Source organism: Peromyscus leucopus, chromosome 9 (genome assembly GCF_004664715.2).
Source record: "Peromyscus leucopus breed LL Stock chromosome 9, UCI_PerLeu_2.1, whole genome shotgun sequence".
NCBI classification, from domain to species: domain Eukaryota; kingdom Metazoa; phylum Chordata; class Mammalia; order Rodentia; family Cricetidae; genus Peromyscus; species Peromyscus leucopus.
Genome location: NC_051070.1, coordinates 37,517,956 through 37,541,509, shown reverse-complemented (window position 1 = coordinate 37,541,509; position 23,554 = coordinate 37,517,956).

Genomic DNA, 23,554 nt, shown 5'->3' with positions numbered 1-23,554 from the left:
GTTCCCATTTTTTGAAATCCACTGGTCTTCTCTCTGAGTCTCTAACTTCATTTAGGAAAGTAACATTGTCTTATTCTTCTAATAATTCTTAATTCCTAATATAGTATCTGGCACCTAGTAGATGCTAAATACGTTTCTGTTCAAGTGAACTGAATTCTTGAAGATTTTCATAGATGCTATCAATTTTATAACCTGATTCACTCATGCATTAGCTTTCAGCTAGTTTTTTCAACTAATCCCTGTTCATACCTGGGAGAATGATAACGTATCATTTCATAAAGACTTTCTGGACTACTTTCAAGGTGCTGAATGTCATCTTGAAAGAATTCTAATCAATAATGGTTTAAATTAGATATCAGAGAATCCAATGCATACATAAGTGCTTGCAGTATTTATATAAAGCTAAACTCAATAGCTTTTTCCATTCCTTCCCTTCATTTAGCAGGACATTTTCACTGATATTTCTGAACTGCTGGGTAGAGCAAATGCATCTCTATGGAAGCCTCTGCTTCTATGGCATTCTACCAACAGAGGCCCCAGATTCTTCATTTTATGTATACTTTTTCTTTGTTTGCTTTATTATCAGAAGAAAAGAATTTACTTTCACTGGTTCTGTTTAAATAAATAAGGCTCATCTGGACTGCATGTAAAACTTAAAAATACAAGGTTGAAGAGATGTCTCAGCAATGAAGTTGCTTGTTACCAAGTATGACAACATGAGTCCAATTCACACATGATAGAAAGAGAAAACCAAGTTGTCCTCTGATCTCTATACATGTGCTGTGGCACACACACACACACACACACACACACACACACACACACACACACACAATGTAGTTTTTTAAAGTTAATTCTAATGTAGGGATCAGTTATTCCCTCAGCATTCTATAACATGTGGTCAAAAGAGATCTTTTCACAGTTTTTTTTCCCTCCACTTTCCCTTTCCTCAAGAATCCTGGGGTTAAAGAGAATGCATCAAGATACAGAGCACAGAGGAAATACCTCATCCTTAGAAAATGGAGTTCTCATAACTTTCAAAGGATATGCCAGCATGAGTCCATACACTCCATATAATAATAACTCTCTTCAGTAAATGTGAACTTGTGTTCCCTATGTGCATACCTACCATCTAGCTTTAAAGCACCACAATTCACAGAAACATTTTCTTTAAAATTAAACTATGACTCCCGGAGCTCCGGGAGTCTAATTAGCGAGAAAGAGGAGGGTTTATATGAGCGAGAATTGTTGAAACCAAGGTTGGATAAAGCACAGGGACAAATAGCCAAACGAATGGAAACACATGAACTATGAACAAATGGCTGAGGGGCCCCCAACTGGATCAGGCCCTCTGAATGGGTGAGACAGTTGATTGGCTTGATCTGTTTGGGAGGCATCCAGGCAGTGGGACTGGGTCCTGTGCTCATTGCATGAGTTGGCTGTTTGAAACCTGGGGCTTATGCAGGGTCGCTTGGCTTGGCCTGGGAGGAGGGGACTGGATCTGCCTGGACTGAGTCTACCAGGTTGATCTCAGTTCTCGGGGGAGGCTTTGCTCTGGAGGAGATGGGAATGGGGGAGTGGGCTGGGGGGGAAGGGGAGAGGAACCGGAGGGGGGATAACAAGGAAATCCGTAGCTGATATGTAGAACTGAATTGTATTATAAAATAATAAAAAATTTAAACTATGAGAAAAAGATATGCAAATGTTTAAGTAAATTCTCTTTAAAAATGATAAATGGAAACAATGTACCGCAAGGACTTCATATTGTGTGGTTTATCTTCAGAAAAAGGAGTAAAGGTTGGGGGGCATGTTTTTTCACGTTCTTAACAGCTGTTAGATTTCCTAAAGTGTTTGTAATCATCAACATTTGTAGCACGTTTTTCCCTTGTTCTCTGGTATTGCACCTTCTCTTTTTCTTGATGCTACATAGACACACACACACACACACACACACACACACACACACACACCACACACACACACACACACACACACACACACACACACACACCACAAATCTGCATTTGCATCTCACCACATAGCTCTAGCAAGACGTTTTAAAAGCTTATTGTATTTCCCTGACTGATTCCAATTGTAGTCGTTTCATTATCGCCAGTCATTTCCCATTTCCCAAATTTCTTGCCTCAACACATCTGACATTCTTCCAGATTCTACTTTGGATCAACAACCTGACTGTTACTGCTCTGCAGCAGCCCCTGCTGGCCAGAGACACTCTCCAATGTACCTGGCCTTCTCAACTGCGCTTGTCAAGCCTGGTGCTTAATCCCCTGGGAGCCATGCCTCAGTCTAGCCACAAGTGGCCATAGTCTAGCCAGGGGTGATTTAACAGTCAGCAGATCCTGGACCAGGGCTGCCTGCCATCTGCAGGGTAGCAGCTGCTCATTGTTTCCAGGATGGAAGGAGAACGCCAGATGAATGCAGAAGTTTAGTGCAACTTTTTGTTTCTAGACACATAAAAAAAAAAAAAAAGATACTTGAATCTGTGACTAAAATGATAAAAGGAAATCAATGCAGAAAAACAGACCACCTGAAAATCTTCAGCTGAAACACAAGTTGTGACATGATGTCAAAGAGGCATTCTTTTCAGAGAGAAGGCATATTAAATTATGCTCACACTGACTGCTCTTCCAAGGACTGTTGATAAATGCTTAGGAGAGGAAAATCTCCCTTTCTGCTTGACCTTAAAAGCTGTCTTACCCCAGGCCTTAAGTGTTTAAATGTGAACATAAAGCATTTTTTTCATTGATCCCATAAAAGTATTTTCAACCTGCTCCCTTTAGCTGTTGCTTATCATCAGCCCATGCATAAAGACAAAGTAAGGGTATATATATATATATGGAGGAATGGATATATTAATTCTGAGCTGAAGAATAAATACATTTATCATTCAAGATGACAGAAGTAGAGTGGAATACACTCAGGTGATTGCAATTTGTTTTGCCATGCACCCATGGAAACTCCCTGCAGTGGAAAGAAAATGGAGCAGGCAGGTTAGGTTATGATAACACAATATAGTTGCTTTTCTCACATTTATCATTATACTTAAGCCAGTCTTCCTAAAGAGTGTGAAATGCATACATTTGTAATAAATACATTATTCCTCTAAGACTGAGATGAATAAAAAAATAAAAAAACAAGACTGGAGAACTAATCTACATGAACTTGAATTATGCAGTTAAAAAAAACAGGATGTTGCTGGGGAGAAATAAAGGATATAAGAACAATAGGAGACAGGAAACAGGACACAGAAGACACTGGCTTCAAGATTTGTAGTAGATGTCTATTTCGGTGCAAGGAAATTTATACTTAAGAGGAAGAGGGAATAAGCATAAAACAATGGAAGAAACGCTATATTTTTGTACATAATCTCTACAGGAACAGCATCCTTCTGGTGTGACCTCAGAGTTCCTTCCAATTCACATTTGACGAATGGTGTCATTTTATTTTATATTAAATATGTAAACTAAGGGTGTCTGTTCTTAAGAGACTACCAACCAGGCAGGGAGTCCTGTAGGTTATCCTGTGGGTTTTTGTTTTTGTTTTTGTTTTTGTTGTTGTTGTTGTTGCTGTTTTGAAGGCCCTTCAAGCAGTATAACATGATAACAAGCCAGAGTAGCAGTGACCACCAAGGCATGGATGATGAGAGAGTATACAAAACTAAATCTCCACAGTGCCTTTGTGTTTTTCCAACTTGAAAATAAGTTTTTCCTGATGAGCCATATAGAATCACAATTCAGACTGAAAAAACTAAACATCTTCTTAGGCCAAGTGAACAAGCTGAGATTTGTAAAGAAAAAAAAAAAAAAGCCAAAGAAGTCAACACAAAACACTGTATGTTCCCTCAATGCACAAAATAAACTTCCAAGTAGTGACAAAAGGCTTTGACTTAAGGCAAACCTCAGCTTGACATGTCAGCATACAGTTGAGAAACTGTCAAGTCATCTGACCTTCATATGTACTCCACTTGGTAGACACTTTAAATAAATACTACCAAAATATCACTTCCATAAAACCATGCAGACACCTCACTCGTGTTTTATCATCTCGACAAGAGGAATGCCCTAGAATTTATTCACTGTTAATGAATTAACAATAGAAGGAGTATATTTATATGCTTTTGTGTGGTTAAAAAAAAAAAGTAATATCTCATTATGTCAATGGGTACATGCTCCTTTGACAATCTTCTTGGCAGCGATTAAAAAAGTCGAATCTTGGGGGCAAAGGAAAATGTCAGGAGAGCCCAGCTTATTAAATTTTGTAAATCATAAGGCTTGTCTGCAAATGCAGAGCACTGCAGCTGATTTAGTTGTTGGCCTAGAAACTCTGCTGTGGGGACCGTTAAACAGGTCCAGAGTTTAAGTTGCACAGTAAATTAGACTCCAAAGAAACAGAGACTTCACATCCTGTTTCTGTCTGTGCCACAGCAGTGCCGTGAGACCGGTCAAGTTTTCACAGTGATGCACCAGGGTAAATCCTCTTAATGGAACTGAGTCCACCCAGGACTACTGTCAAGTTCTGTGAATTTTAATATCAAAACGGAGAACTAAATTAAATTAGGCTCTTTTTTCCTATTTGAACAATCTTCGCAACTGGAATAGATAGAACCAAAATTCTTTTTAGGTGATTCCTGCTTATATAGTCGCTTTCACCAAGTAGCTATCATTAAAAAGAGCAAGGACAACGTGCTTGGTAGTTGGAAAATAAAGGGTTGTCATTTTGAATCTTCCCCCTTAAAAGGAATAATGAATTGTCTATAGCTATTATGACTAAAACACCTAGTTAGAGTCCACAAATAAATGAGGCCATAAAGAAAGCCAAGTTGTATGTCAAAGAAACGTAATGCAACAATTAATCACTCTTTGTAGTAATTCTGTGATGAAAACTTTATAATGCTTTGTTTCTGCTGAAATGTAAACTGCTAGCTAGTAGTTAAAGGCTTATCCAGTTATTTAAAGTTAGAATATGTTTAAATACATTTCCCTTAAAAATTAAAGTTTTGAAAATTTCTAATACTCAACTTATAGTCAACCATTTCTTTAAAACTAGCTAAGAAATTATTTTAAACAAATAAAGTAAAAGGAAATTGTTTCAATCTTGTAATATAAGTTTATCTTGTTTATATTTTGAAAATACTCTATTCTGCAACTGTTGAATGGTCTTAACATTTAACTGACTGAAAACAAATATTCATATTGCCCTAAGGTTATGTTTTTAAATCATCATAAGAAGAAAATCATCATATTCAAGATTACTCAGGATGGAGCTCTCTTCATAGCAGACATTTTTAAATGATGGTCCATGATAAATACAAGACAGCCTGGTCTGTAGACCTCATAAGCAAGAAATCCTCATAATTTTCATGGCAAATTAGTCTCAACCAATTGCTATTGGTAATTCAAATTTATGAAACCATTTTCAGGGCAAAAGAAAATTAATGTCAATCATTTATTGAGCCCTCCCTACTGCCATTAGAGATTCTTAATACCCAGTACCCTCACAGTGTAAGTTAAAGATCCTTAGTACCCAGTACCCTCACAGTGTGATAGAACCCAACAAAGCATTCTTAAATTCAGTTTTTCAAATTCCCACTTGGATTTCTTTATGTTAAGACATTAGAATCAAGTCTGTAAGATAAGATTAAAATGTGGTTTGATATCAATAGAAGAAGGAAAGGGCAGAAATCAATACTGTGAGAGCTAATAAAGACAAATGTTCTGTGATTCACCAGGGAAGAAATAATGGATGAAAAATTGAATATGATTCAGCAGTGTAACACTGTCACCAAAAGGCAAATGCTATATCGGATTGCATTAACAGACATATCATGTAAAACAAGAAAGGTGATTTTTCAACAGCAGCACGTCCCAGCATCATTGGCCCAAACTGGAAGTTGCTGCACTTGCAGGCCAACCATTACATAGAGGGCTGGAGAGAGGTCGTAAGAGGAAACGTTTTCAAGCACAAAAATAAATAAACAAATAAAATAAACAATAGACTGTTAGAAAAAGAAAGCCCATTAAGCCCACGGTTCTCTTCATGTCTGAATTTCAGAGATGAGGAGAAGTGAATCTATGTTCAGCCCAAGAAAAGTCCACTAAGAGAGGAAGTAACTACCACAACATGAGATGCATAAAGGGAACAAAGCTTGAAGAAGAAGTTGGGATCCAACAATTTTAATAATGAATAGCAGAGTATGAAAAAAAAAAAAAACCTACACATTCCATTTGGGTGTTTTGTTTTTTTCAGGCAATGATTTACATTGAGTAGAAAGAAAAATCTCTTGCACACAGCCAGGCAATGATTCAATGGAGTCTCTAGGTTCTTGTCACTAGATAGATATATTCAAAATAACCAGGACAGTCAGCTCTTTCAAAGGTATTTTGGATTAATGAGTATATGACAAGGGACATCTTTAGACATTTGCCATTATAACTTAGTTCATATGACATGATCTATAGTCAGATTAACTGAAAGAGCAAAACTGAAATGAGTATCTGTGGAAGTATAGCCCAAAGTTACAAAGCAAATGGGCCACTCATCCCCCACATTTCCATAAAAGAATTCCTTAGACTGAAAATATAGAGGACAATACTGACAACTTCTGTGGAGAACCTAGACTATACTAAGCCATGTCCTATATATTTTTTTATAATTAAAGCTCAGTGTAGTACTCAAACAGTTTAAGGAGCTATGTCCTATTAGACTACTTTTTCTGTTTTACAAATCTAAAGCTCAAGATGAAGAGGGTCCAGTTATTTTCACTGATAAGTTTCCAGAATCCAGATCAAGATCCTGAATACCTAGAGTCTAGCTATGAGTCCCAGGAAGCTATACTGTCCCTCAGTCATCTGTGAGCGTACTACAAAGCCTGAAAGGAGCTGGTGTCCCCAGCTTGGATGACACCTTATGTACCAGTAGATAATGGCAGTCAGTGACCAAAGACAAAACTTTAGAAATAAGGAAATTTTTATGGTCTGTGATATATATGCCCAAGAAACATTCCCTTCTCAGACTTTCCAAAATCCTAGGTTTTTGCCTTTCTGTGATAATTTTGGAAACTTTTCTGAGTGTGGAGTATTAAATTAAGTCCTACAAACTCTGAGAGCATGTGATTTACATAAATCACAACACTGCTTTGGAAACAGCACACTAGGGGGCTTCAAAGGAAGTATGCAATTTTAACTGATATAGATTAATTTAATATTTAATTTCTGACTAATGTAGATTAATTTCATTAATGGGGCAGCTAACTAAAAAAAAAATCATATCTCCCACTTTTTCATCTCTCGTGTCTCATGGTAAGAGCAGGCAATTGGAAGTGGAAATTGAAAAGCAATCCAGAACGTGGCCACGATTATGATAATTACCTAAATTGTCTCACTTACAGTATAAACGTAAGCAATTCAGAAACCTTATTCAAAGATGCATTCATGACATAAGAGTATCTAGCTACAAAACACACTTTGCATTCATATTGCCTCATAAAAATTCAATGATTTTTAACTAAGTTCCTCTGGCCCTCAGAGCTTCCAGATATTTCCATGTGCCTTGATAGCCTTTTTCCGCTTTTTTCCCCTCTGTTCTCTGAACGAGATTCATTGAAATCATACTTCATTTCTTTCATAAAAATGGGAACAAATGACAAAAGGGTGATCTTAGAGTAGATGGAGGGCTCTTGTCTGCATCACTATGTGTCACTAAGGGCATTTCCCCAGTTTCCCTGTTATTTCATTCTTCCCCGCAATCTAAGGACTGTGGAGATCAATTTCTTTCATAATGGTCCATTTATCTGCCTCTTGTAGATCAAATTCCACAATTAAATACTTATACTCATTCTTCTCAAGGATTTTTTTTTTTCAAAACTCCTGTGTGAAAGATAAAACTTTTCTCCAACCCAGCTTCAAGTTTTTGCATGGAATACTGGCAAACAGCTGAATTTAACATTAGAGTCAGAAAGTAAAGTGAGTTCTCCGGATTCTCATGCCTGAGGCTTCCCAAAACTTAAACTAAACCAAACCAGTTATGCTGTTTATTTCAAAGCTGGCTCTCTATTTTTCTTTATGGTATATCCAGGATTGACCAAACATTGTCCAACCCAAACACACATCAAATATTGGTTCTGATATTTACTACTTATATTCTTTGTCAAGTTGGTCCTGTGTCCTTTCTACGTATTTAATTCAGTAATTTCATGTCTACAGTATGATTATAAAGGTTAGCAACAAAATCAAATTATTACGATATTGTGCATAGCAGATACTCAGTGAATGATGTCTTTTAATAGGCTGGGGAAAGAGTTCATTCAGGAAAGTACTTGTCTTGCTGACATGAGGACCTAAGTTTGATCCCTGAGAACTCATGCAAAAGAACTCTGGCATGGTGGTAAACACTTGTAATGCCAACATTGAAAAGGCTGGAACAGACTGATTCATGGAGCTTGCTGATTGGCCAGCCTTGCCTACTTGGCTAGCCCCAGGCATGTGAGAGGCCCTGTGTCAAAAACCAAGGTTTACAGTTTCTAGAGAATGTCACCATGGTTGATGCCTGGACTCCCCTCACAATAGGTACAGACATACAAAACATCCCCTTTACACATATGCACATAAAAGAAGATTTATATGTTCCTCTCATGTAGTCCACATTTAATAAAATGTTAGAAAGATGTTGGAAAGACAAGAAATACTGTGGTGATATTGTGTCCCCCAATATATTGTGCACCCTAATAAACTTATCTGGGGTCAGATAACAGAACAGCCACTAGATAGACATAGAGGCCAGAAAACGGTGGCACAAACATCTTTAATGCCGTCACTTGGGAGGCAGAGATCCATCTGGATCTCTGTGAGGTCAAGGCCACACTGGAAACAGCAAGGCATGGTGACACACACCTTTAATCCCACGAAGTGATGGCAGGAAGCAGAGAGGTATATAAGGCATGAGGACCAGGAACTAGAGCTTTTTAAGCTTTTAGGCTTTTAGCAGCAGTTCAGCTGAGATTCATTCAGATGAGGATTCAGAGGCTTCCAGTTTGAGGAAACAGGATTGGCTGAGAAGTTGGCAAGGTGAGGTTAACCATGGCCTGTTCTGTCTCTTTGATCATTCAGAATTTTCCCCAATAGCTGGCACTGAGTTTTATATTCAATAAGATCTTTAAGATTCGTGTTTCAAAATACCAAAATAAAGCAGTGATTCTCGCACAGAAAAAAAAAAAAATTTAAATTGGAATTGCAAGGAACTCTGACATGCTGCCATTCCCATAGACTTCTTTTGTGCCTCTAAGACATCTGCAGTGATGGGGAGCATTGAAGAAGAGAGGGTCCAAATCACCACACTTTCCATCCTAGAATCTCAGCTTTTATTTATTTTGTGTATTGGGTTTCCAAATAAGACCACGTTTAACGGCTAGGGACATGGCTAAGTGGCTAAAGGAAAAAGATTAGAGTTTGGACCCTCAGAACCCATGTTAAAGTTACATGAATGTGATGGTTAATTTTACTTGTCAATTTGATACTATATAGAATCACTGGGATTTTCTACATCAGGTTAGCCTGTGGGAATGTCTGTGGTGTTTGTCTTAACTATGTAATCGATGTAGGAAGACAGCCCAGTGTGGGTAGCACCATGCCCTTGGTTTGGATTCTGATTCTGGACTGTATGAAAGAGGAGATGAACTAAGCAGTTAAGTATGCACACAGCAATTATTTTCTCTTTGTTCCTGACTCTGGATGTGACTAGCTGCTTTGTGTTCTTGCCTTAACTTTCCTGCAATGATGGACTGTAACCTAGAATTGAGGATTAAAAGAAATCCTTTTACCCCTAAGTTGCTTTTTGTCAAATGAATTTTATCATGGCAGTAAAAAAAAGAAAGAAACTAAGACAGAGGGCATAGCAGTTGACCTGTAATTCCAGTCTTGGAAGGGAGAAACAAGGAATCCCCTGAGCAAGCTGGCCAACAAAATTAGCTTTATTGATGAGCTCTGGGTTTGACTGAACCTGCCTCAAAAAACAAAAAACAAAAACAAGAAAAAAGATGGAGAGTGATATGGAGATGATTATTGACATCAAACTTGGATGTCTACATGTTTCAACACACATGTATGCACACACATATGTACACAAACACATACACCACCACCACCCATCACTATACCACGGTACCTACATGTTCGAAAAGAAGAAAGAGAAGAACTTTCTTAGGTTACAGTTTATTTTAGCTGAGTAATGTTGGAAACTGCGTGAGATATCTAGAATATAATTAAATATATTTTTTTTAAATTCTTAAGTGTTGAGAAATTGAAAGATTATATTTATATGCATATGTATAATTAAAAAATACACAATCTTACCTAGTTCAAAAATTTCTAAAGTTAGAAGGAAAAATGATTAAAGGCCCTTACAAATTACTGAAGATTTCTAGGCAGAGCATTACTTGTATTTCAGGTGTACTGGGGGTCAAACCTAGGACATGACAACATACTCTACCACTGGGTAAGGCCTCTGGAATAGTACACTTTTTAAAACCAAACCATAAGATTTTTTTTTCATTTATAGAAAACAAATTTTTCTAGTTTCATCCATTTGCTTTCACATTTCCTGGTGTTCTTGTTTTTAATAGCTGAGTAATACTCCATTGTGTAAATGTATCATCCTGAATGAGGTAACCCAGACCAAGAAAGACAAACATGATATGTACTCACTCTTAAGTAGGTATTAGCTTTAAAATAAGGACAACTAATCTACAATCCACAGACCTAAAGAGACTAGGCAACAAGGAGAGTTCATGAGGGGACACCTGGATCTCCCTGGAAAGGGAAAATAGAAGAGATTTTGTGATTGAACTGAAGGCAGGTGGGGATGGGAACATGAGTGATCAGGTTGGAGGAAGTACTGAAAGAAACTACTTGAAAGAGGACTGGGGCATTTCAGGGTCAGGAAAAAAAACTGGTGCAAGGGAATCTCCCAGGAATCTACAAGGATGGCCCCAGCTAAGACTCCTAGCAACAGCACATATCCTGAACTGGCCATCTCCTGTAACCAGGCAAGACTTCCAGTGGAGGGACTGGGACACCAACCCAACCACAAAACCTTCAACCGATAGTCTGTCCTGACTATGGGATGTGCTGGGGTTGGTGCCTAGCCCAGTTGTCATCAGAGAGGCTTCACCCAGCAGCTGATGGAAACAGATACAGAGACCCTCAGTCAAACATTAGGCAGAACTCAGGGAACCCTGCAGAAGATGGGGAGAAAGGATTGTAGGAGCCACAGAGGTCAAGGACACCACAAGAAAACACAGAATCAACAAACCTGGGCTCATAGGGGTTCACAGAGACTGAACCGACAACCAGGGAGCCTGCTAGGACTGACCTAGGCACTGCATATATGTGACAGTTGCGTGGTTTGGTTCCCTTATGGGACTCCTAACAGTGGGAACAGGAGCTGTCTCTGACTCTTTCACAGGCTTTTGGCACTCTGCTTCTCAAGCTAGGTTGCCTTGCCCAGCCTTACTACATGGGGAGGTGCTTAGTCTTACTGCAACTTGATAGACCACGTTTTGTTGATACTCATTGGAGACCTGCCCCTTTCTGAACAGAAACAGGGAGGAGTGTATTGGGGAGGGAGAGGAACAGAGAGGATGTTGGAGAAGGGACTGGGAAGAGAGGAGGGAGGGGAAACTTTGGCTGGCATGTAAAATAAATAAATTAATTAAAATAAGTAACTAACTAACTAAATAAAATTAAAGAAAAAAGTTTTCCCCCATATAATATAACCTAATTACAATTTCCCTCCCTCTACCCCTCCCAGGTCCTCCCTACTTCCTCTCCCACCTAGATCCACTCCCTTTCTGTCTTTCACTAGAAAACAAATGGGCTTCCAAAAGGACAATAATAAAATAAATACAATAAATAGAATACAATAAGATAAAACAAAAACTAGCACATTGGAATTAAAAAAAAAAAACAACAGAAGGGAAGAGCAAAAGAGAAAGAAAAAAAACTGAGATCCACTTGTTTGCACGGTTAGGAATTCCACGAAAACACTAGCCTAGAAGCCATGGTAAATATGCAGAGGACCTGGTGCAGACCTGTGTAGGCCTTGTGCATGCTGTCTCAGTTTCTGTGAGTTCACATGAGCTTTGGTCATTTTGATTTATAGAGCCTTGTTTTCTTGATGACCTCCTCCCCTTTGGTTCGCCCACTCCTTCTGCCTCCTCATTTGCAGGGTTCCCTGAGTCCTACGGGGAGGCTGATGGAGATATCCTGTTTAGGGCTAAATGTTCCAAGGTCTCTCACTCTCTGAGTAATATCTGACTGTGAGTCTGCATTTGTTCCCATCTGCTGCAGGAGGAAGATTTTCTGATGATGGCTGAGCAAAGGCACTGGTCTATGAGTATAGCAGAATGTCATTAGGAGACATTTTATGCTACATTTTTTACACTTATTTATTTATTTTACATCCTGACAGTTTCCCCTTCCTTCTCTCCTTCCAGGTCCTCTCCCTGACCTCTCCCAATCTACTCCTCAGTTTCTGTTAAGAAAAGGTAGGTCTCCCATTGATGTCAACAAAACATGGCACATCAAGTTGCAGTAAGACTAAGCACCTCACCTTGTGTTAAGGCTGGGCAAGAAAACGCAGTATGAAAAGTCATGGTCCCAAAGCCAGCAAAAGAGTCAGAAACAATCCCTGCTCCCACTGTTAGTACTACAAGAAAACCAAGTTACACAACTGTAACATATATGCAGAGAGCTTAAGTCAGTTCCATGCAGGCTCCCTGGTTATCGGTTCAGTCTCTGTGAGCCCCTATGAGCCCAGGTTAGTTGATTCTGTAGTTTTTCTTGTGATATCCTTGACTGCTCTACCTCCTACAATCCTTCCTCCCTCTCTTCAGCAGTATTCCTTGAGCTCAGCCTAAGCTACATTTTTTTTCCCCAAAGAACAGTTTTGTTTTGCCCTAGGTCCCTAGGTCCCTGGGCTATCTGGTCTCAGGTTCTTGACCACCCAAGAATTGTCAAGTATGGGCTCTATCACATGGAGTAGAGGTTAAGTCAAATCAGATATCAGTTGGTGACTCCCACAAGCTGTGGCACCATTGTCGTAGCGTATCTTTTTTTTTTTTTTTAGATTTATTTATTTATTTATTTATTATGTATACAGTGTTCTGTCTGTGTGCCAGATCTCATTACAGATGGTTGTGAGCCACCATGTGGTTGCTGGAAATTGAACTCAGGACCTCTGGAAGAGCAGCCAGTGCTCTTAACCGCTGAGCCATCTCTCCAGCCCCCATCGTAGCGTATCTTTCAGGCAGAACACCATTGTAAGTCACAGGATTTGTAGCTAGGTTAGTGTTTACATTTCTACTTTGTTAGTCTGCAAGTACTTAGGTACATAGGTACGAAGATTCTATGTGGGCATTAGCTCTACTTGTCCATGTTCAATGAGTTGTATAGGTGTTGTCTTCAGCAAAGGGACTTTGCCTTCAGTTTTTGTAGAGCAACCTATAATCTTGTCAACAAGCTGGGTTGTTTGAGAGTGCCCACAGCATCCCTTTGCCCAACAGCTCAATTAGGTGTAGCCCAGTCCTGGCATTGGAAGCTTCATTTGGTGAAAAGAGATGTCCAGTTACCACTCTGTCTCCTCCAATATTTGGTGGTTTCATTTATATTACCTCCATATATGAATATATTTTAGGAAGCTTCTACTGTATTAGGTTTCCATACTCTTCCTCAAATGGCCCTTCATTTTAGCTGTCTCTCCCACAGCCCCTCCCTTGTTGCCTCTTCCCTCACCATTCTCATTTGGTCCTCCCATTCCAGTCCTGCCCACTTCATTCATCCATCACTATCTGTTCTATTTCCTTTCCTAGGGAGATGTATCTGTCTCTCCTAATCCCTTGCTCTAAAACAAATCTCTGTGACACTACACATTGTATCTTGATTATCATTGACTTAACAACTAATAAACCCATATAAGTGAATTCAAACCATATTTGTCTTTCTGGGTCTGGGTTACCTCACTCAGGATGTTTTTTTTTCTAGTCCCATACATTTGCCTGTGAGTTTCATTATTTCATGCTTTTTAACAGCTAATACTCCATTGTGTGAATGTACCACGTTTTCTTTATCCATTCTTCGGTTGAGGGACATCTAGGTTGCTTCCAATTTATGGCTATTATGAATAGAGCAGCAATGAACATGATTGAGCAAGTATCTCTGTAGTAGAATAAAGCATGCTTTAGGTATACGGCCAATAGTGGTATTGCAAGATCTTGAGGTAGATCAATTCCCATCTTCCTTAGGAATTGCCACACTGATTTCCATCATGGCTCCACAAGTTTGCTGTACTGTAAACAACAGATAGATATTCCCCTTACCTCCTTGCTCCACATCCTCTCCAGAATTAGCTGTTACTTATTTTATTGATCTTTTCCATTCTGACCAGTGTTAGATAAAATTTTCAAGTAGTTTTGATTTTCATTTTCCTGATGACTGAGGATGCTGAACATTTCGTTAAGTGTTTCTTGGCTTTCTGAGTTTCCTCTGTTAAGAATTCTCTGCTTAGATATGTACCCCATTTTTAATTGGGTTATTTGTTTTCTTGATATCTAGTTTTCTTGAGTTCTTTATACATTTTGGATATTAGCCCTCTATAGGATGTGTACTTAGTAAATCTCTTTTCCCATTCTGCAGACTGCCACTTTGTCCAAATGACAGTGTTCTTTGCCATGCAGAAGCTTCTCAGTTTTGTGAAGTCCCACTTATTCATTGCTGATCTTAGTACCTGTGCTAAGGGTGCTCTGTTCAGAAAGTCTTCTCCTGTGCCAATGAGTTCAAGGCTTTCCCCCCTCTTGCTCTTCTGTTGGGTTCTGTGTATCTGACTTATGTCAAAGTCTTTGATCCATTTGGAATTGAGTTTTGTGCAGGGTACTGAGTATCTGCATTCTTCTACATTCACCCACCCAGGTTGACCAGCACCATTTGTTAAAGATGCTGTCATTTTTCCAGTGTGTATTTTTGGCTTCTTTATCAAAAATCAGATGTCTCTACATATGTGGATTTATGTCTGAGTCTTCAATTCAATTCCATTGATCAATGTGTCTCAAACCCAGAATCTAAAAGGATAAGATTTTTAAGTAACTAGCTTAAAAATTGGAGTACTAGTCTTTAAAAGTAATAAATTCTGAAATTCCATCTTCTACACATAAGCCTATCCTAAAACAGTGTTGAAAATTTACATTCAAAAGATAGGTCTGATAAAAAATGAAGAAGTTAAATGGCTACTACCTGATCAACCCTATCTCTGAAGAACAGACAAGCCAAATTTTCAACATCAGATATTTACTTGTATAATCATTCCTAGAAGGTGCTGGGGTTTGATTGTGAGTCATTTTGGAATTTGGGCACTCTGAGACACATGGCATGCTATTCAGGAAAGGATTTGGAGAGTGTCATTCACATACCTTGCACCTTTTATTGTTGTGGTTTTACCTTCACAACACTGATGAGTCAGTCTAATGGGCTGAGTGACATGCTAGTCCATTCCCACAGTGCGAAGCCACTTTACCAGTATATACCAGTGAGCTATCGTCAAGACAGCAGCAGGCACAACCAGAGTACAAAACTAAGAGTTTACTATAACAAACTGCTCTCATTTTTTTCCTGCTCATTGCCACATCTGGGTAGAACTCACAGTAGCAACAGTAGCTGACAATATTAAGAAGAATTTGGGAAATTATGTAAAACTGCTTTAATTAGTAGTAAAAATTTTAATCATACCTTCAAGTTTGGAACCATGTTAACATAATCACTGTGTTATCCCTTTAAGAGTTTATTTTCATGGCTTAGGGGATTATAAGCTGTTTGTTGGTGCCATAAGTGGAATTAAAGTTAGTTGATTGACTAGCTGGGGGTGGAATCATCTGGCATTACAGCATGCGGTGCCTATGTAGCCCAGTACTGTGGGGACAGAGATGGGGAATCACTGGGGATTGCTGGCTGACATTCTAGTTCCAGGGCTAGTGGGAGACCCTGTCCATCAGAAAAAGCAGCTAAAGTTCTGCCCAGCATTTTCAGAATAACTTAATTCACTGGGAGAATCCTCATGCCCCTCTGAATGTTTAACACTTGAGAACAGATCACAGAAAAAGAGCCCCTCCCCCCAAAAAAAAAGAAAAACCTGATTACTTAACTCTAAAGTATACAGCATGGGCTTCAGAAAACTTGATATGTTATCTAACAATGAGCAATCTTATTTCTTGATTCTTGTCCAGCACATTTGACTGAATCTTCAAACATTCTATTAGTATATTTTCAAACAGGCAAATAAAAAAAATTATTGTTATTTTATCCAGGTAAAAACATTCTCTTAGATTTCACAGATTCATTCCTACAATAAATTGGAAAAATACTGGAATGCCTCAAAACAGAAGCCCATAAACTCATCCACAATGAAACTGTTAGTGTATTTCTTTCCAGGATTTTCTGTATGCATCTATAAACAAAATTGCTCGCGTCAATTTGGGTTCACATTTTTTTATTTCCTGAATTTATGCTAATAGCATTCAAGACAAAGCTACCGTCTTCAACTTTTCTGTACCACAGCATTGCTCACTATAGGCATGCTGGCATGCTGCTGGTCTCTAGATCTTACTCATTCTGCACAAGTGCAACTTAATAGCGATTGAATATGAACTCTGTGTCCCAGTCCACCCACAGCCCCTGATGGCCATCCCTCCACTCTCTGACTCTATCATTTTGACTGTTTAACTACTAATTCATCTAATTTACTGTTCTCTTGCCTGGGTAATTTTCTTATATGGGAATTTTTTCAAACCTGCAAATATGTGTAAGAAACAGTTTTTGATGATTATATACTATTTCATTTCATAAATGTATGTCTGTTTATTTACAGTGTTTTTCATACTTAATACATATAAGTACTGCTTGTCTATAACAGTACATAATTAGTACTAAAACATGAATATGCCAATCAAATAAAAACTGACTTGAGGGGTTAGCAAGATGACTCAGTGGATAAGAGTGCTAATTTCTCTCACACAGGACCAGAGTTGAGCTCCAAACACCTATAATGAGTGGCTCACAACTGTCTGTAAAAGAAACCCCAGCAGGGAGCTGACACCCTCTCCTGGCCTCCAGGGGCACCCAAACGCACATGTGCATGCCCATACACACATTTAGAACGAAAGAAAGGAAAAGAGGAAGGAAGGAATAAAAGAAAGAAGGAAGGAAGGAAGAGAGAAAGAAAGGACAAAAATTTTATGTGTGTTTTATCAAGTCCCTAAGAGGTTAATTTTATTTTTTGTTCTTATAAAATCTATCATATTCCCTTTCTCCTAAGCAACATAAGCTTCATTTTCTATATTTTAAATATTTAATAAATTCTTTGATTTTCTCTTTTCTCATAATTATTCAGCCAATAGGTTCAATTCCATTGAATCTAATTATTCTCCATTACTGGGATGCCAAATTTCCATTTTTATCTCAATTATATTCATCTAAGATGTTCATTTCTTATTATTTATATCAGCATTTCCCTTTTCCTATTTCCCAGCATATATTACATGAACAGTGAAGACAAGAATCCAATAAAGCATTCAAATAATTATACAAACACTTCCATTAACACAAACCTGTCATCACATCAAAGTTGAAATGATAGAAGATGTATTATTGTAGATGCCAGCAGCAGAAATCAACTCTCAGTTGCCAGCCACAGCAAAAAATAAAGTGCTTAGACGAGCATGGGAGTGTTCACAGATAAATGAGGCACAGATGGATTTGGATAACAGGCGGTAACTATCCCAGTGACAAGAAGTGCAGGAAGTCTAGTCTGTGACCAGAACCAACTTCCCTATCAATGTTCAGTGCCCTAGAAGAAAGTGTCCATCTTGTCAAGCTACCCTTGAGAGCACAGAGCTCAAGCTGAGAAGATGATCTGGTGTTAGGAGCCTGTGTTTTCTCTATGAGAAGATGGACACCAATGAGGTGTCATGAGATGAAAGATAGGCTTGCCATAAGGCAAATAAGGGTCTCTTTATCTTGACAAGTCATACCATAAAGGCTTAATAAATACTTGAATCAAACTACCAGCTTTGGGGGATAAAGGGAGGAAAGAAAAGAGGGATAGAATGGAGGGGCAGAAGAAAGAAAGGACAAGATCTCAGGGTAACTCATGGTATATTTTAATGAAGAATATAAGCTAGGTGTCACTTTTTATTTCAATACAATGAGGGACTAATGTACTGTTATCAGCTTTTGTGGGTGCCTTTCATATTGACTTTGAAAGCAGTGTTCAAAGGAAGTTCAGAAATGATCATCCACAGTGGCCTTGATGTTGGTATAATCTAGAGTTTCCCCATGGGGTATATTGAAGGACTCATTTGAATACTTGTGTCCTGACAAGTAGGCTTCTTAAAACTTCATTTATGATTGTATATTTTACATTTTTCCACAAATTAATTGGTCCGGAACTGCGGTATGAGGCAATAGGAACACCAAGAGAAAGGCAGAAGGGGTATCCCTCTAATCATGGTAAGTTTAATGAAATTTAAAGATCAAATATCATTTCAAAGACCTATATGGTTTTCCCAATGCATTTTCAAAGTCTGTAAAGAGCTACAGTAATAGTTGCCACATATCTGACACTGACTGTAAGTAGGAATGAGCATTTTGCATTCAATCATCCATTATACTGGCAATGACTGGCTGCATACATAACATTGCTCCAATTTTACAGGTTAGGAAATTGAGGGTCAGAAACGTTGAACTGCCAAGTATGCAATAAAGCAAAGCCATGGTCTGAATCCCAGTCTGGTCAATGCTACCCATGGGTGGAAAACTCAGTACAGAACTCCCAAGACCAAAGAAAGAAAATGAAGCCAAGCATTCTTTCTAAGACTTTTACTACTCGCTTTTATGTCCAGAGTGCTCACACATGAACCACTAACTTACGTTTCAATTGAAACTAAGCTTAAAAAGAAAATAAATTATTAAATCATCTTTTAAGGTTTTTCTTTTAAAATGTATCTATTTAGCTGATTTAAAAAAATCTACTTATTCCATATTTGATACAAAATTATTTGCTAGAGGCAAGATATGGAAGCAACATAAGCATCCATCCTCTGATGAAGGAATAAAGAAATACAGCCTATAAATACAGCAAGATATTTTGTTTGTTTTTGATTTTGATTTTCAAGACAGGGTTTCTATCCTGGACTCACTCTATAAACCAGGCTGGCCTCGCATGCACTCAGATATCCACCTGCTTCTGCCTCCAGAGTGCAGGGATTAAAGGCATGTGCCACTACTGCCCAGAACAACAGAATACTTCTGAGCCTTTAAAAAGAAAGAGAGAGAGAGAGAGAGAGAGAGAGAGAGAGAGAGAAGAGAAAGAAAGAAAGAAAGAAAGAAAAAAAGAAAGGAAAGGAAAGGAAAAGAAAATAAAGGAAATCTCATCATTTGAGACAACGTGGGTGAAGCAGAAGGACATTATACTAAGTGAAATAAGACAGGCACAAAAAGACAGTTATGATCTCACTTATATATAAAAGCTACCAAATGTTGAACTAGAGAAGCAGAGAATAGTTATTTCATAATACAAGTACTGGAAACTCAGTAGCAAAAACAAGACAGATATTTGTTCAGTTCTGAAGAAGCTAAGTATTACCCTGGACTCAGGCAAAAACAGCTGGCATGCCAATTTGTCACAAAACAATAGCACTATATTACTGATATAGTTCCTGCCCCCTAAATTCCTGATTGTCTTGTTGGAGAATCCTCCATTTAAGATAGCAGTTCACCATGTCTGGATAGCTCTCTGAGCTTGGCACAAAATGGAGGACTTCCTTTTTTGCCATGCTCCCCTTCCCTGCCTAACCATATCTGGGGAGTGTCTCTAAACTCAGGTGCCTGACCTTATTTGGAGGATAACTGCACTGAGCTCCCTGAAAAAACTGTATGACTCAGCACATAAGTCCTGCTCTTTCTTCCCGCCCAAATGATAATTAGGTGCTTTTACAACAAATCAGCCCTTCTTGCATATAACCCTAAGAACCCTTATATACCTTATCCCTGGAACAATAAAATGAACTGCCTCTCTGAAGCTGACTCCAAAAGTTCTTTCTGTCATTCTCATGGATGTCCAAACCCTGCTTCTGCTCCCTTTGCCCTAGTGGGCAACTGACTAATGACCCCTGAGGAAAAGGAAGATCCACATTGTCTGAATTCTTCGGAGAGGCAGATCCTTCTCACTTGTCTAGCATAGTCTCCATCCCAAATCCCCAATCTTCCTGGAGCTCAAGGTCCTCTTCCCTTTTAGGATGTGTGGCATTCATTAAGGAGCAGATTGTAACTTTTCAACCTGAAGATGAATTAAACAGTGCCCAGGCAAACAGGTGTCAGCTGCTAGCTGGGGGAAGACATTTTCTATAGTTCATTCATGAACTCAAAATGCACCCCATACTGAAGGCAGACCATAATGATTTGTTTCATACAATCATTTCGTACAAGTGGTTCCCGGGATGAGCAGAGAGAAAAGTCAAAGAGTTTTAGAAATATGCTGTGCAACATGATGACTGTAATTAGCACTAATAGCATGGATATTTCAATTAAATGTTAAAGCCAGAAGCTGGAGAGACGGCTCAGCAGTTAAGAGCACTTCCTGACGTTGCAGAGGACCTGGGTTCAGTTCTCCACACCCACAGAGCAGCTCAAAACCATTTTAACTTAAGTTCTAGGAGATCCAAACCCTTCTCTAGCCTCTTCAAACAATAGACACACATACGGTGAATGTACATAAATGCAGACACTCATATATAAACTACAAATAAGTCTTTTTTAATAAAAATAAAAATCTAACTATGTACCCATAAAGTATATTAAGAAAGACACAGGGATCGCCCAAGGACAGAGAAATAGTTGAGATCTACATGAGCAAACTGGGAGGGGGGGGTAATGGAGTGCAAGGAGGAGGGGAGGAAGAGAGCTTAGGGGAGAGGGAGGTCCCAGCTGGATCAAGAGCAAACAGTGGGAGAACTGAGAGGGAGATACCATGATGAATGAAGACCCCAGAGGAATAGGAAGAAGCAGGGTGCTAGAGAGGTCCCCAGAAATCCACAAAGATACCTCCACTGTAGACGACTGGCAATGGTCGAGAGAGTGCCTGAGCTGACCTGCTCTGGTGATCTGATGGCCGAACATCCTGGCTGTCACGATAGAACTCTCATCCAGTGTCTGATGGAAGCAGATGCAGAGATCCACGGCCACGCCCCAGGTGGATCTCCCGGAGTTCAATTGGCAAGAGAGAGGAGGGATTGTCTGAGTGAGAGATGTTGAGACCATGTTGGAGGAGGAAGCACAAGGACAAATAGCCAAACTAGTGGAAACGCATGAACTGTGAACCAATGGCGGAAGAGCCCTCTACTAGATCAGGCCCTCTGGATAAGTGAGACAGTTGGTTAGCTTGAACTCTTTGGGAGGCCCCAGGCAGTGGGACCAGGACCTGTCCTGGCTGCATGGGCTGGCTTTTTGGAGCCTGGGGCCTATGCTGGGACACTTTGCTCAGCCTCAGTGTAGGGAGGAGGAGACTGGACCTGCCTAGACTGAGTCTTGTCAGGCTGGGCTGACTCCCCAGGGGAGACCTTGCCTTGGAGGAGGTAGGAGTTGGGGGTGGATTGGGGAAAGGGCTGGGGGGTGGGAGGAGGGAGGATGTGGGAATCTGTGGCTGATATGTGAAATTAAATTAATTATAAACTGAAAATACTATTAAAAACAAAAAGAAATGTTAGGGAAAAAATAAAAATAAAAAATACCTAAAGCATTGCCAAGTAGGAAGGAAGTGAGGAACTTTCCATGAAAGGACAGGAACTTTAACCAATGAGCCACATTGCACTGTTTTCCTGTTTATGGAAGAAAAAGTCATGTTTTCTTTAATGACCAAAGAACAGACCTGCAGACATAGAATAGCTTGATTCTAGAGCCTATCTGCATGAGAAAGTAATAAAATAGAGTTCATAAGGACCTAAAAAGTTTATAGAAAGAACAACTATTCATAAAAATTTCCAGATCAAACTGTACAAAGAAGAAATTCAATTGTAAATCCATACTCAGAGCATAGCAGGAACTAGGATATGAGGTAATTTGGGCCTCTGTTTGAGCATCACAAATCTTATGAACAGAGGTGGAAGTTATTCAGTAGCATTTATTGCAAGGTCTAGTTCAGTGCCTTCCCTGGGTGGACAGTCAAAAACTCTTATTTGGAGATAATCTTTATGCAGTGATAATCAGTCTCCCTTGGTGTTGCAGTTTCGGGGGAGAATATTTTCTGTGCTGAGGTTAAGCTTTGTAAGGTAAAATAATAAAAGGAAGGGCAAAGACCAGATGTGGAAAGTATTCAAAAGAGAAATTAAGGTTTATGCAAAATTTACATAAACATTGGCAATTACAATTCAGAAAAGTAAATGCATTTACAGAAAAGTTTGAAACATGCTTTAGTCAATGCAGAATGTGCATCAAAATTATGAATGCTTTTCATCCCTTCTAATTTCATCAACTCATGCATACTTACTCATTCAAGGAGTGAGGATGAGGACACAGAAGGTTTCTGACCCTTGTTTCAGGGCAAGGGAGATCAATTACCTATAATTGAGTCCTTTTGCCTTTGTTTCTTGAGGTCTGTGGATACTAAATTAACAAATATAAGCATGTTCCCTAGAGTTTTGTCACATGGGAAATCAAGCTGCATAATTTTGTACAATGTTTTAATGTTGTGGCTCAACTATATCAATGATTCAAAGGTTAAAAAGTGTAAGTGGGTTTTGAGTTGAGAAACTTTATTTTCCTAACATCATGAATCCTAACATCCTAACGTCTTATTCTCTCGTCTCTCCTCTCTCTCTCTCTCTCTCTCTCTCTCTCTCTCTCTCTCTCTCTCTCTCTCTCTCTCTCTTTCTCTCTCATACACACACACACACACACACACACACACACACACACACACACACATGAGAGAGGGAGATAGAGGGAGAAGGGGAAGCAGAAGGAGGAAGGGAGAAGCACTCTCAGTGCTAATGAAAGAGGAGGGTTTATGTCTAGAAAAAAATTTTCCAGCTGTGCTTACTGAAAAGTATATTGGGAGATAGAGGCAGAAGGATGAGGAATTCAAGGAAAGCCTCTGCTACAGAATGAGTTCAATTCTAACTTGGGCTACCTGAGACCCTGTCTCAAAACACCAAATATATATATAAAATAAAAATAAGATAACAGAAAAACATAAACTTTTCTTTATGAAGAGTTCCTATTTAATTTAAATTTGCACCGCATTTTAAAGCAATAGAACTTAAATTATTCTTTTGGGAGGTTGAAGATATGGCTCAGCCACGAAGAGCGCTTGTTGCTGTGGCAGCGGACCCAGATTCAGTTCCCAGCATGCACATGATGGCTCACAGTTCCAGGGAATCAACACCCTCTTCTGATCTCCAAGGCACTAGGCACTCAGGTGATGCCCCCACACACATACAGGC